Source organism: Pelobates fuscus, chromosome 8 (genome assembly GCF_036172605.1).
Source record: "Pelobates fuscus isolate aPelFus1 chromosome 8, aPelFus1.pri, whole genome shotgun sequence".
In the NCBI taxonomy this organism is placed as follows: domain Eukaryota; kingdom Metazoa; phylum Chordata; class Amphibia; order Anura; family Pelobatidae; genus Pelobates; species Pelobates fuscus.
Window position 1 is genome coordinate 176,871,051 of NC_086324.1, and position 9,597 is coordinate 176,880,647.

Sequence of the window (9,597 nt, forward strand, 5' to 3'; positions counted from 1 at the left end):
AAGTGAGACTGTTGGAACATGCTAACAATATTAACATGTATAGGGATTCAAATAATCAATTTCCATTGGAGAGGAGAAAACAGATTAAAAACTTTGTCTCTACGTGAGACATTCTGGATCCACAAATTACAGACTCTGGAGCCGAATGGTTTGAATGTAGATATAGATCTGGTTTGTTTTCTGTAAAACTCTAAGGGTATGGATATGCCCCACTCGACAGACTATAACTGTGTGCATGGACATGCGCATGCATATATAGATATATATTTTTGCATCCACATATGGATGATGTGTATGTGCATACCCATATGATTGATTGACTTTTCAATCAATTAATTAGTATATTTTTGTATATATATATATTTTTTTGAATATTTTTTTTTAATTAAGTTATAGTATTAGTTTGGCACCTATTATTGTGCGTCATTTCTTTAATAGTGTTGGTTTGTTATATATTTTTTTTATATTTATTTTTGTTAGATTGTCCGATACAAATACACAAAAATAGTCTTCTATAGATATTTGCATAAATGTCTGATTATTTAATTTTGAGTCAGTCATTAGGGACGATCCATAAAATGACATGATATATTTTGACTTATTGTCTGAATAATGAAGATTACAAAATATTGCACTTCGTTCCCTAATATACTTACCTTGATTAAAGTTTATATGTAAAAATAACAACAGGTAACCAAGACATTTTACATTCTCTATAAGATTGTGATATGTGTCGGGTTTTGTGTATTGGGATAACATGAACAATAAAGTGGCATTCAGGATTTGGAACGTATGAAAATTGAAAGTGGAACGCAAACCGGAAACAACACACGGACACCAAATACAAGCACAACATCGTGAACAGCTGCGAGGAAATGGAGAGAAACAATTGATTGGCTGGGAGAGTAAGAACAAAGCGGAGGAAATCAGGAACAGCCCGATTTAAAGGAATGGGGAAGGAAGTGGGTAGGGCAGTTTATTGTTACTGATTGATTGTCATATCATTGTAGTTGTATTTATATTGATCCCTGCAGAAGTTTCCATGGAAACGAAACGCGTAGGACCGGAGATCATTTATTGCTTTTATATATTTTTTATATTTTTTATCTTATTTTGTAATTCCAATAAACCAGTTTTCTTTAACCTACCTGGTCCCTGATTTCAATCCGGAGGGCCATCGGCCGATAGAGGATCCCAACCTCCCTATGGGGAAGGCAACGTTAAGGCGCTATACTACTTAGAGTCTGTGAGTTCCACATTAAGTGGGAGCACTGTTCTCATTAGCATATTATTTGTTATTTTTCTGTTTTTAGATATCCAGCTGTATCCCATTTTTCTGTATTATACTCTGTCTGTAAAAGGTCACCAACAGGGAAGGGACATTGGGAAGCTGTCTATATAATCTAAGTAGCTTTATTATTATATTACACTTCTGAATTAAGTGGATAGATTTGTTATTTTCTTGTTTGTTATAACAAGAGGACATAGTCTTAAATTAGAGGGACAAAGGTTTAAAAATAATATCAGGAAGTATTACTTTACTAAGAGGGTAGTGGATGCATGGAATAGCCTTCCAGCTGAAGTGGTAGAGGTTAACACAGTGAGGGAGTTTAAGCATGCGTGGGATAGGCATAAGACTATCCTAACTATAAGATAAGGCCAGGGACTAATGAAAGTATTTAGAAAACTGGGCAGACTAGATGGGCCGAATGGTTCTTGTCTGCCGTCACATTCTATGTTTCTATGTTTACTCCTCAATTTTGAGATTCAGTTCCAGACCGAAAGTTGGCAAACCAGACACCGCGATCCTTTTACAGATACGCTCCATATTGTTCGCTATAAAGTACTAGAAACGTTCTATTATCTGTGTCACCGCCATATGCCAATCCAGTGACTGCCTCCCTGGATGCAAGGATTCTTTATTGTGAATATTGTGAATTCTGCCGGCAGATGGAGAAATATTTTTTATTAATTATTCCCCATCCCTTTATGAATATGTTATTTATGTTATTTTAAGTTCCTGTATGTTTTCTGACTTGATTTGATTATTTATATTTTTATTGAGTTGTCACCATAAGTTACAAGTAAGGAGCATATGTCTTTTTTCACATCTGTTTTTTGCTGTTGTTCTAATGGAATGCAAAAACCCGAGTTTAAAGCACTTCCAGGAAACAATTCCTTCTTGACCCCAGAATGGCAGTCAGATTTATCCTTGGATGAAGCAGTTGTTACCCTACATTGAAAGATTATATCCTTGAATATTCTGTTTTTGCAAGTATGCATCTAGTAGCTGTTTGAACATCTGTATGGACTCTGATAAAACCACTTCTTCAGGCAGAGAATTCCACATCCTTATTGCTCTTACAGTAAAACATACTTTCGTTTTTTAGTTTTAGGGATCCCAGTAACAGAGTCTTCATGACCCCTCTAGGCCAGGGGCAACTCAAACGAGAGCTAGGCCTGAGGGCTGCAAGTGTCTTTGTAAAGACAAGAGTTAATCACAGTACAGGCAAAGGTGTGGGTACTGCCTTAGAAAGGACCTGAAGAGGCAAAGGCAGAGGGGACGATACCTGCCTGGAAAAAGGGAGCTGCAGCCTGGTTAGGTGGAATAGTTCCAGAGAGACCCAAGTCAAGCTTCAGCGGCTGGGTCTGAAGCACTCAAGAGTCCCCAGTGTCAGCGAACCTGGTGGAGGTACTTGTTCGGAGTATAGGAGCTCCTTCACATTGTCATTATTTTGTATTTCAAAAAATGATTTTGTATTGAACACACTCTAGGCCTATCAACAACTATTTACTAAACCACAGAATATTGTGGATTAAAATGAGGCATTTACATTTTAGCCCAAAATAATAGAAATACAGAAAAACCTTCAACTTGGCTATTTTTCCAGATTGCTATTTTTTTGTAACATGTGTGTTTAATTACTCAATTCTCTATAGATTTAATGAATAATTCCCAAGTGAAAATAAAACATGCAAGCACAATTATCTTATAATGTGTTTATATAAATTTAAACAAGACAAATACATTTAATATCACAAATACACAAAATATACATAAGAAAAGTCCATATTGTGTCTGATTAAAAATAGTACTTGGTGAGATTTGAGGTTTCATTGGTCAGCTTTTATGATGATGTCATATGCCACCCAGAATGACACAGCTTTAATTTAACAAAATATATACATCATACGCAGAGAGTCCAGCAAGAATGTTTAAAACACAGAGTGAGTAGGACAGGTCATGTGGGCTTAGTAGGTGACACTTGTTGTAGGAGATAGTTGCTGGGAACAAAATAACTTACACGGTTGTTGGGGGTCAAGTAGATGCCACCTGTTATAGAGGACAGTTGTGGGAGGCATACTACAAGCCACTTATTATAGGGTACAGATGTTGGTGGAATAGTTGATGTCACTTGTTAGAGGTGACAATTGTTGGAGGCAGCATAGATGACACTTGCTGTAAGTGACAGGTATTGAGGAAAGCGTAGATGATACTTACAGGTGAAACTTGTTCGAGGTAGAGTAGATGACAATAGTTGGAGGTAGAGTAGATGACAGTAGTTGGAGGTAGAGTAGATGACAGTAGTTGGAGGTAGAGTAGATGACAATAGTTGGAGGTAGAGTAGATGACAATAGTTGGAGGTAGAGTAGATGACAGTAGTTTGAGGTAGATTAGATGACAGTAGTTGGAGGTAGAGGAGATGACAATAGTTGGAGGTAGAGGAGATGACAATAGTTGGAGGTAGAGTAGATGACAATAGTTGGAGGTAGAGTAGATGACAGTAGTTTGAGGTAGATTAGATGACAGTAGTTGGAGGTAGAGTAGATGACAATAGTTGGAGGTAGAGGAGATGACAATAGTTGGAGGTAGAGTAGATTACAGTAGTTGGAGGTAGAGGAGATGGCCATAGTAGGTTGCAGAGGAGGTGACAATAGTTGGAGGCATACTACAAGCCACATATTATAGGGTACAGATGTTGGTGGCATAGTTGATGTCACTTGTTAGAGATGACAATAGTTGGAGGCAGAGGAGATGAAAAAATGCAAAATAGCACAATAGCACAAAATGCGTAAGGCACGGGGGTTAGGGTCATGATTCATGTCATTGCTATAATTGTCCCAGTTTTACAGTTCTGTGCTCTATATGTGTGCTGCTTGTTATGGTATATTTTATATCTGATCTCTAATAAAATAGAGTTTTATTTATTTTTTCATCTTGTGTTCCTGCACCCTTTTGAATTGTAGACTCTACCCATGGCACTTGTCACAACGATCTCTGCCGATCCTAGATTTAAATGGTGAATGAACCTTCTAACTTAAATCCGCTCCATCTCCTGTGTCAAGGAGGAGGGTGAGTATTGTGGGAAACCTTTCTTTGACAAAGGAAATAGAGCGGGCTCCTCCTTGGGTCAAAGAAAGTTAAGTGTAGGAAAAATACACAAGACAAAGTAGATCCTATTTTGTCTTATGTTTTAAAGAAAACTAGATCAGAAATAAAGAAAGGAAGAACAGATTCTGAGAAAGGAAGAGAAGAGGAAACAATAGGAGAATGGTAAGTTTAACATAACAGTGTCGGCTTTAACGTAAAATCTTCTGCCTCCTGCTCTGTAAATGAAACTTTAATCACACACAGGGGGTCTCCTGCAGGATCTACCAATCTATGAACACAGCAGGAGATAAGAAATTCTAAATTAAACCGTAATAGAGGAAGTACAAACATTAAATTACACTTTACAGGAAGTGTTTAGGAATGCTGTGGAAGTCACATGACGGGAGGTGTGACCAGGGCTGCTTAAAAAAGTAATTTACATCCTAAATGGCAGAGTATTGAGCAGTGAGACTGCAGGAGCTATACACCAAAACGTATTCATTAGGATAAAGTTGTTTTGGTGACTATACTATCCCTATAAAGAAATAGAAAGAAAGTCCATACTTCCCCAGTTTCCTTTAGTCTCAGACTCTGCTGACTCTCCTTCCCTTTGCCACTTATTTCTCTCCCCAAAATTCCACTTCTAAGATGATCCATTTTATAATAATAGGAAACCTCCTACTACTCAGTTCAGTCTATGAGCATGGACGTGATATTCTGACAGACTGGCGCTCTGGCTGGAGACACAGGTGAGGAGTTGGTTCATGTCTCTTTAGTTAGGTTTATGCGGTGGAGGCAGTGTTATTACAGTATGTGGTTGTTGTGGGCGTTGTTGTTGAAGATGTCCTTTTTCAATGGCAGCAGGTCAATGGCACAAAAATCGAAATGAACAAAACGATCACAAACAGGACAAGGACAAAAATGATCAATTTGAAATGTTCCTGGACAAAAAGATAAATACCTTATTTGATAACAAAATAATTAGGATGTAAATAACAAGGTGCACATTTTTTTTATTTTTTTACGTACACATTATTCCCCGTACTATAATATGGGGTCTTAGTGTGACGTAAAACTGTTACATCAAATAGGTGAGTGAGTGGTTTTATTTGAAATTTCAAATGATGTGAATAGGTTTTAAACTAACATAGATTTTTTTTTTTTTTTTAACATATATATATAAAATATTCACCACCATTTTATAACGGAATATATAACTCAAAGTATGCAGAAAGAACAGGTAAAAAGGAACCTGATTAAAACAAGTTTAAATCTGGATGGGGTAGGATAAGAACTCAGTAAAGATGTAAGAAGTTAAGTGATGATTGAGTGATTGAGTGTTTAACCCCTTAACCCCTTAAGGACCAAACTTCTGGAATAAAAGGGAATCATGACATGTCACACATGTCATGTGTCCTTAAGGGGTTAAGGACACAGGACATGTTAGACATGTCATGATTCCCTTTTATTCCAGAAGTTTGGTCCTTAAGGGGTTAAGAGTAAAAATGTGACGATTGGAAAGATGTGTAATCCGATAAATTTGTTGATTATCAACTGTAGCTGGAAGCTGTGTGTAGTGTGGTGTTAAAATAATATGTCTCAGTGGCTACAGGCAGGTGACAGAATATTCCATAGGTAGTTGTCAGGATCGGGACAGGGATCCAACACGCAGAGTACTAACAGTAGAAAGGTACGTATACCGGGCCTTAGAATGGCCGGACTAACGTACAGAGAATAGTCAGAGACAGGCCGAGGTCGAGGAAACGAGAAGACAGGTAAGCGAGAGACAAGCCGGGTCAGAGGGATAACAGAGATAAGCAGAATAGTACAACAAGCCGGGTCAAAACCAAAGAGAATACTAGAATACAAGAGCACTGAGTGACTAGGCAAGCTAGAACCACGACAGGGCAATGAGCTGACGAGTGAAGCAAGCTTAAATACCCTGAGTCCGAAGAGTAGACTCGCCTCAGCTGAGTGCTGATAGGATAAAGCCAATAGAGTGGCAGGTCGCTCGGGATAGCGTCAAGACGTCACGTATCGGGCGTCATGTTAGAAAAGGAAGCGGATCCCTTGCGGCCAGCGTTAGAATGACTGGATGGACCGCGAGAAACGGCAGATATGGCGTGTCTAGACGGATAAACGACTAAGTCTCTACCCTTCTCAAAGGTAGAGACCTCAGGTACCCTGACAGTACCCCCCCTCTCAGATACGCCCACCGGGCGGAAGGAACCGGGACGAGATGGGAAGCGGGAGTGAAACGCCCTGCGGAGACGAGGAGCATGGACGTCCTCCTGAGGTACCCAACTCCTCTCCTCAGGACCATATCCCTTCCAGTTGACCAGATACTGTAATTTTCCCCGGGACAATCGGGAATTGATAATGGAGTTGACCTCGTACTCCTCCTGACCGTCCACCTGAACAGAACGAGGTGAGGAAACCGCAGAGGAGAATCTGTTGCAAATCAGTGGTTTCAGCAAGGACACATGAAAGGAGTTGGGAATGCGTAAGGCCGACGGCAGAGCTAGGCGATACGCAACCGGGTTGATACGAGACAAAACCCTGTAAGGACCTATGTACCGAGGCGCAAATTTCATAGAGGGAACTTTTAAACGAATGTTCTTAGTACTGAGCCATACTCTATCCCCAGGGATAAAAACTGGAGCCGCCCTTCTGTGTTTATCAGCGTGTTTTTTGAACAACATAGAATTATGCAGGAGAATCTGACGAGTCTGATCCCACAACTTCTTCAGATTGGCGACATGATCATCAACCGCCGGTATTCCTTGGGAAGAAGAGACCGAAGGAAAAATGGAGGGATGAAAGCCATAATTCATGAAGAAGGGGCTGGAACGAGTAGAATCACAAACGAGATTATTGTGTGAGAACTCTGCCCAAGGAATCAAACCGACCCAATCATCCTGGTGTTCGGAAACAAAGCAGCGCAGATATTGTTCAATCTTTTGATTAGTACGCTCAGCGGCTCCGTTAGACTGAGGGTGATATGCAGAGGAAAAGTTCAATTTGATGCCTAATTGCGAACAGAAGGATCTCCAGAATCGTGAGACAAATTGAGAGCCTCTATCAGAAACGATTTCAGAAGGTATCCCATGTAAGCGAAAAACTTCTCTCGCAAAAATCTCCGCCAATTCAGGAGACGAGGGGAGTTTAGGCAATGGTACAAAATGAGCCATCTTAGTGAATCTATCCACCACCGTGAGAATAACAGTCTGTCTCTTGGAGGCAGGTAAATCCACAATAAAGTCCATGGCCAAACAGGACCATGGTTTCTCAGGAATGTCCAAGGGGAGCAACAAACCACAGGGAGATGTGTGAGGCTGTTTAGTCCTGGTACAAGTCTCGCAAGCCCCGATGAACTCCTTAATATCCTTTCGTAAGGAAGGCCACCAGAAATCCTTGGAGATCAGGGAATAAGTCTTGCGAATGCCAGGATGACCAGCCACCTTGCTTTCGTGGAAACACTGTAAGAGCTCCAGTTGGAGTTCAGGGGGAACAAATTTTCTTCCCTCAGGAGTCTGTCCAGGTGCTAGATGCTGTAAGCTCAAGATCTGGGCAAGCAACGGAGAATGGATTTTGAGACTTGTGTTAGCAATAATGTTGCATTGGGGTACAATAGAGGACAGAACCGGTTCAGAAGAAGCCAAAGGTTCATATTGGCGAGATAGCGCATCGGCTTTAGAATTCTTTGAACCAGGCCTATAAGTAAGAACGTAGTTGAAATGGGTGAGGAATAAGGACCAACGAGCTTGCCTGGAAGACAATCGCTTGGCCTCTCCAATATAGGACAAGTTTTTGTGATCCGTTAAAATAGTAACAGGATGTAATGTCCCTTCCAATAAATGTCTCCATTCTTTTAAAGCTTTGATAACAGCTAGTAGTTCTCTGTCCCCAATGTCATATCTGCTCTCCGCACCAGACAATTTTTTAGAAAAAAATCCACATGGATGTAATGGTTTATCCACACCTAGCCTTTGGGATAGGATAGCACCTACGCCAGTCTCTGAGGCGTCTACCTCAAGTAGGAAAGGAAGAGTGGTATTAGGGTGAACCAAAATTGGGGCGGAAGCAAAACGCTCCTTGAGAGTTTTAAAAGCAAGGAGAGCTTCCGTAGACCAATTCTTAGTATCAACCCCCTGTTTGGTCATATTGGTGATGGGCGCAATAATAGAAGAATAACCCTTAATAAAGCGCCTATAGTAATTGGAGAACCCAATAAATCTCTGAACGGCCTTGAGACCCTTAGGTAGGGGCCAATCCAGAATGGACTGGAGCTTATCCGGATCCATCTTAAATCCCTCCCCAGAGATCACATAACCGAGGAAATTTACTTGGGTTTGATCGAAACTACATTTCTTCAATTTGCAGTACAGCCCATGTTGAAGAAGTTTGTGCAAAACCCTTCTGACCTGATCGTGGTGAGTCTCAATCTCTCTAGAATGTATGAGTATATCGTCCAGGTATACAATAACACACTCCTGCTGAAATTCCCTAAGAACCTCATTAATCAGATCCTGGAATACAGCCGGTGCATTACATAACCCAAAAGGCATAACTGTATATTCATAATGACCATAGCGAGTATTGAATGCCGTCATCCACTCGTGTCCCTGCTGGACTCTCACCAAGTTATATGCCCCTCTGAGATCTAACTTGGTGAAAATGGTAGAACCCTTTAAACGATCAAAGAGTTCGGTAATCAAAGGAATGGGATAAGCATTCCTAATGGTTATCTTGTTCAAACCTCGATAATCAATACAAGGCCTAAGTGAACCATCCTTCTTTTTAACAAAAAAAAATCCAGCCCCGGCAGGGGAGGAGGATCTCCTAATGAATCCCTTGTCTAAATTCTCGTGAATATACTCCTCTAGAACTGAATTCTCCTTAGTAGATAACGGGTATACATGACCCCTGGGAGGCATGGTACCAGGGAGTAGGTTAATCTTACAATCAAAGGATCTGTGTGGAGGTAAGGTATCGGCTCTCTTTTTATCAAATACTGCCTTTAAATCCAGGTACTGAGGCGGTATTTGTATCTCTGTAGGATTAGAGGAGCTAGCCGACGTGTTTGCCAGGCAAAGAGGCGAGACCCTCCGCAAACACTTCTCTTGGCAATTCTGACCCCATGAAACTATCTCCCCTAATTCCCAATTAATGATAGGGTTATGTCTCTTTAACCAGGAGTACCCCAGGACTATGGGAATAGAAGG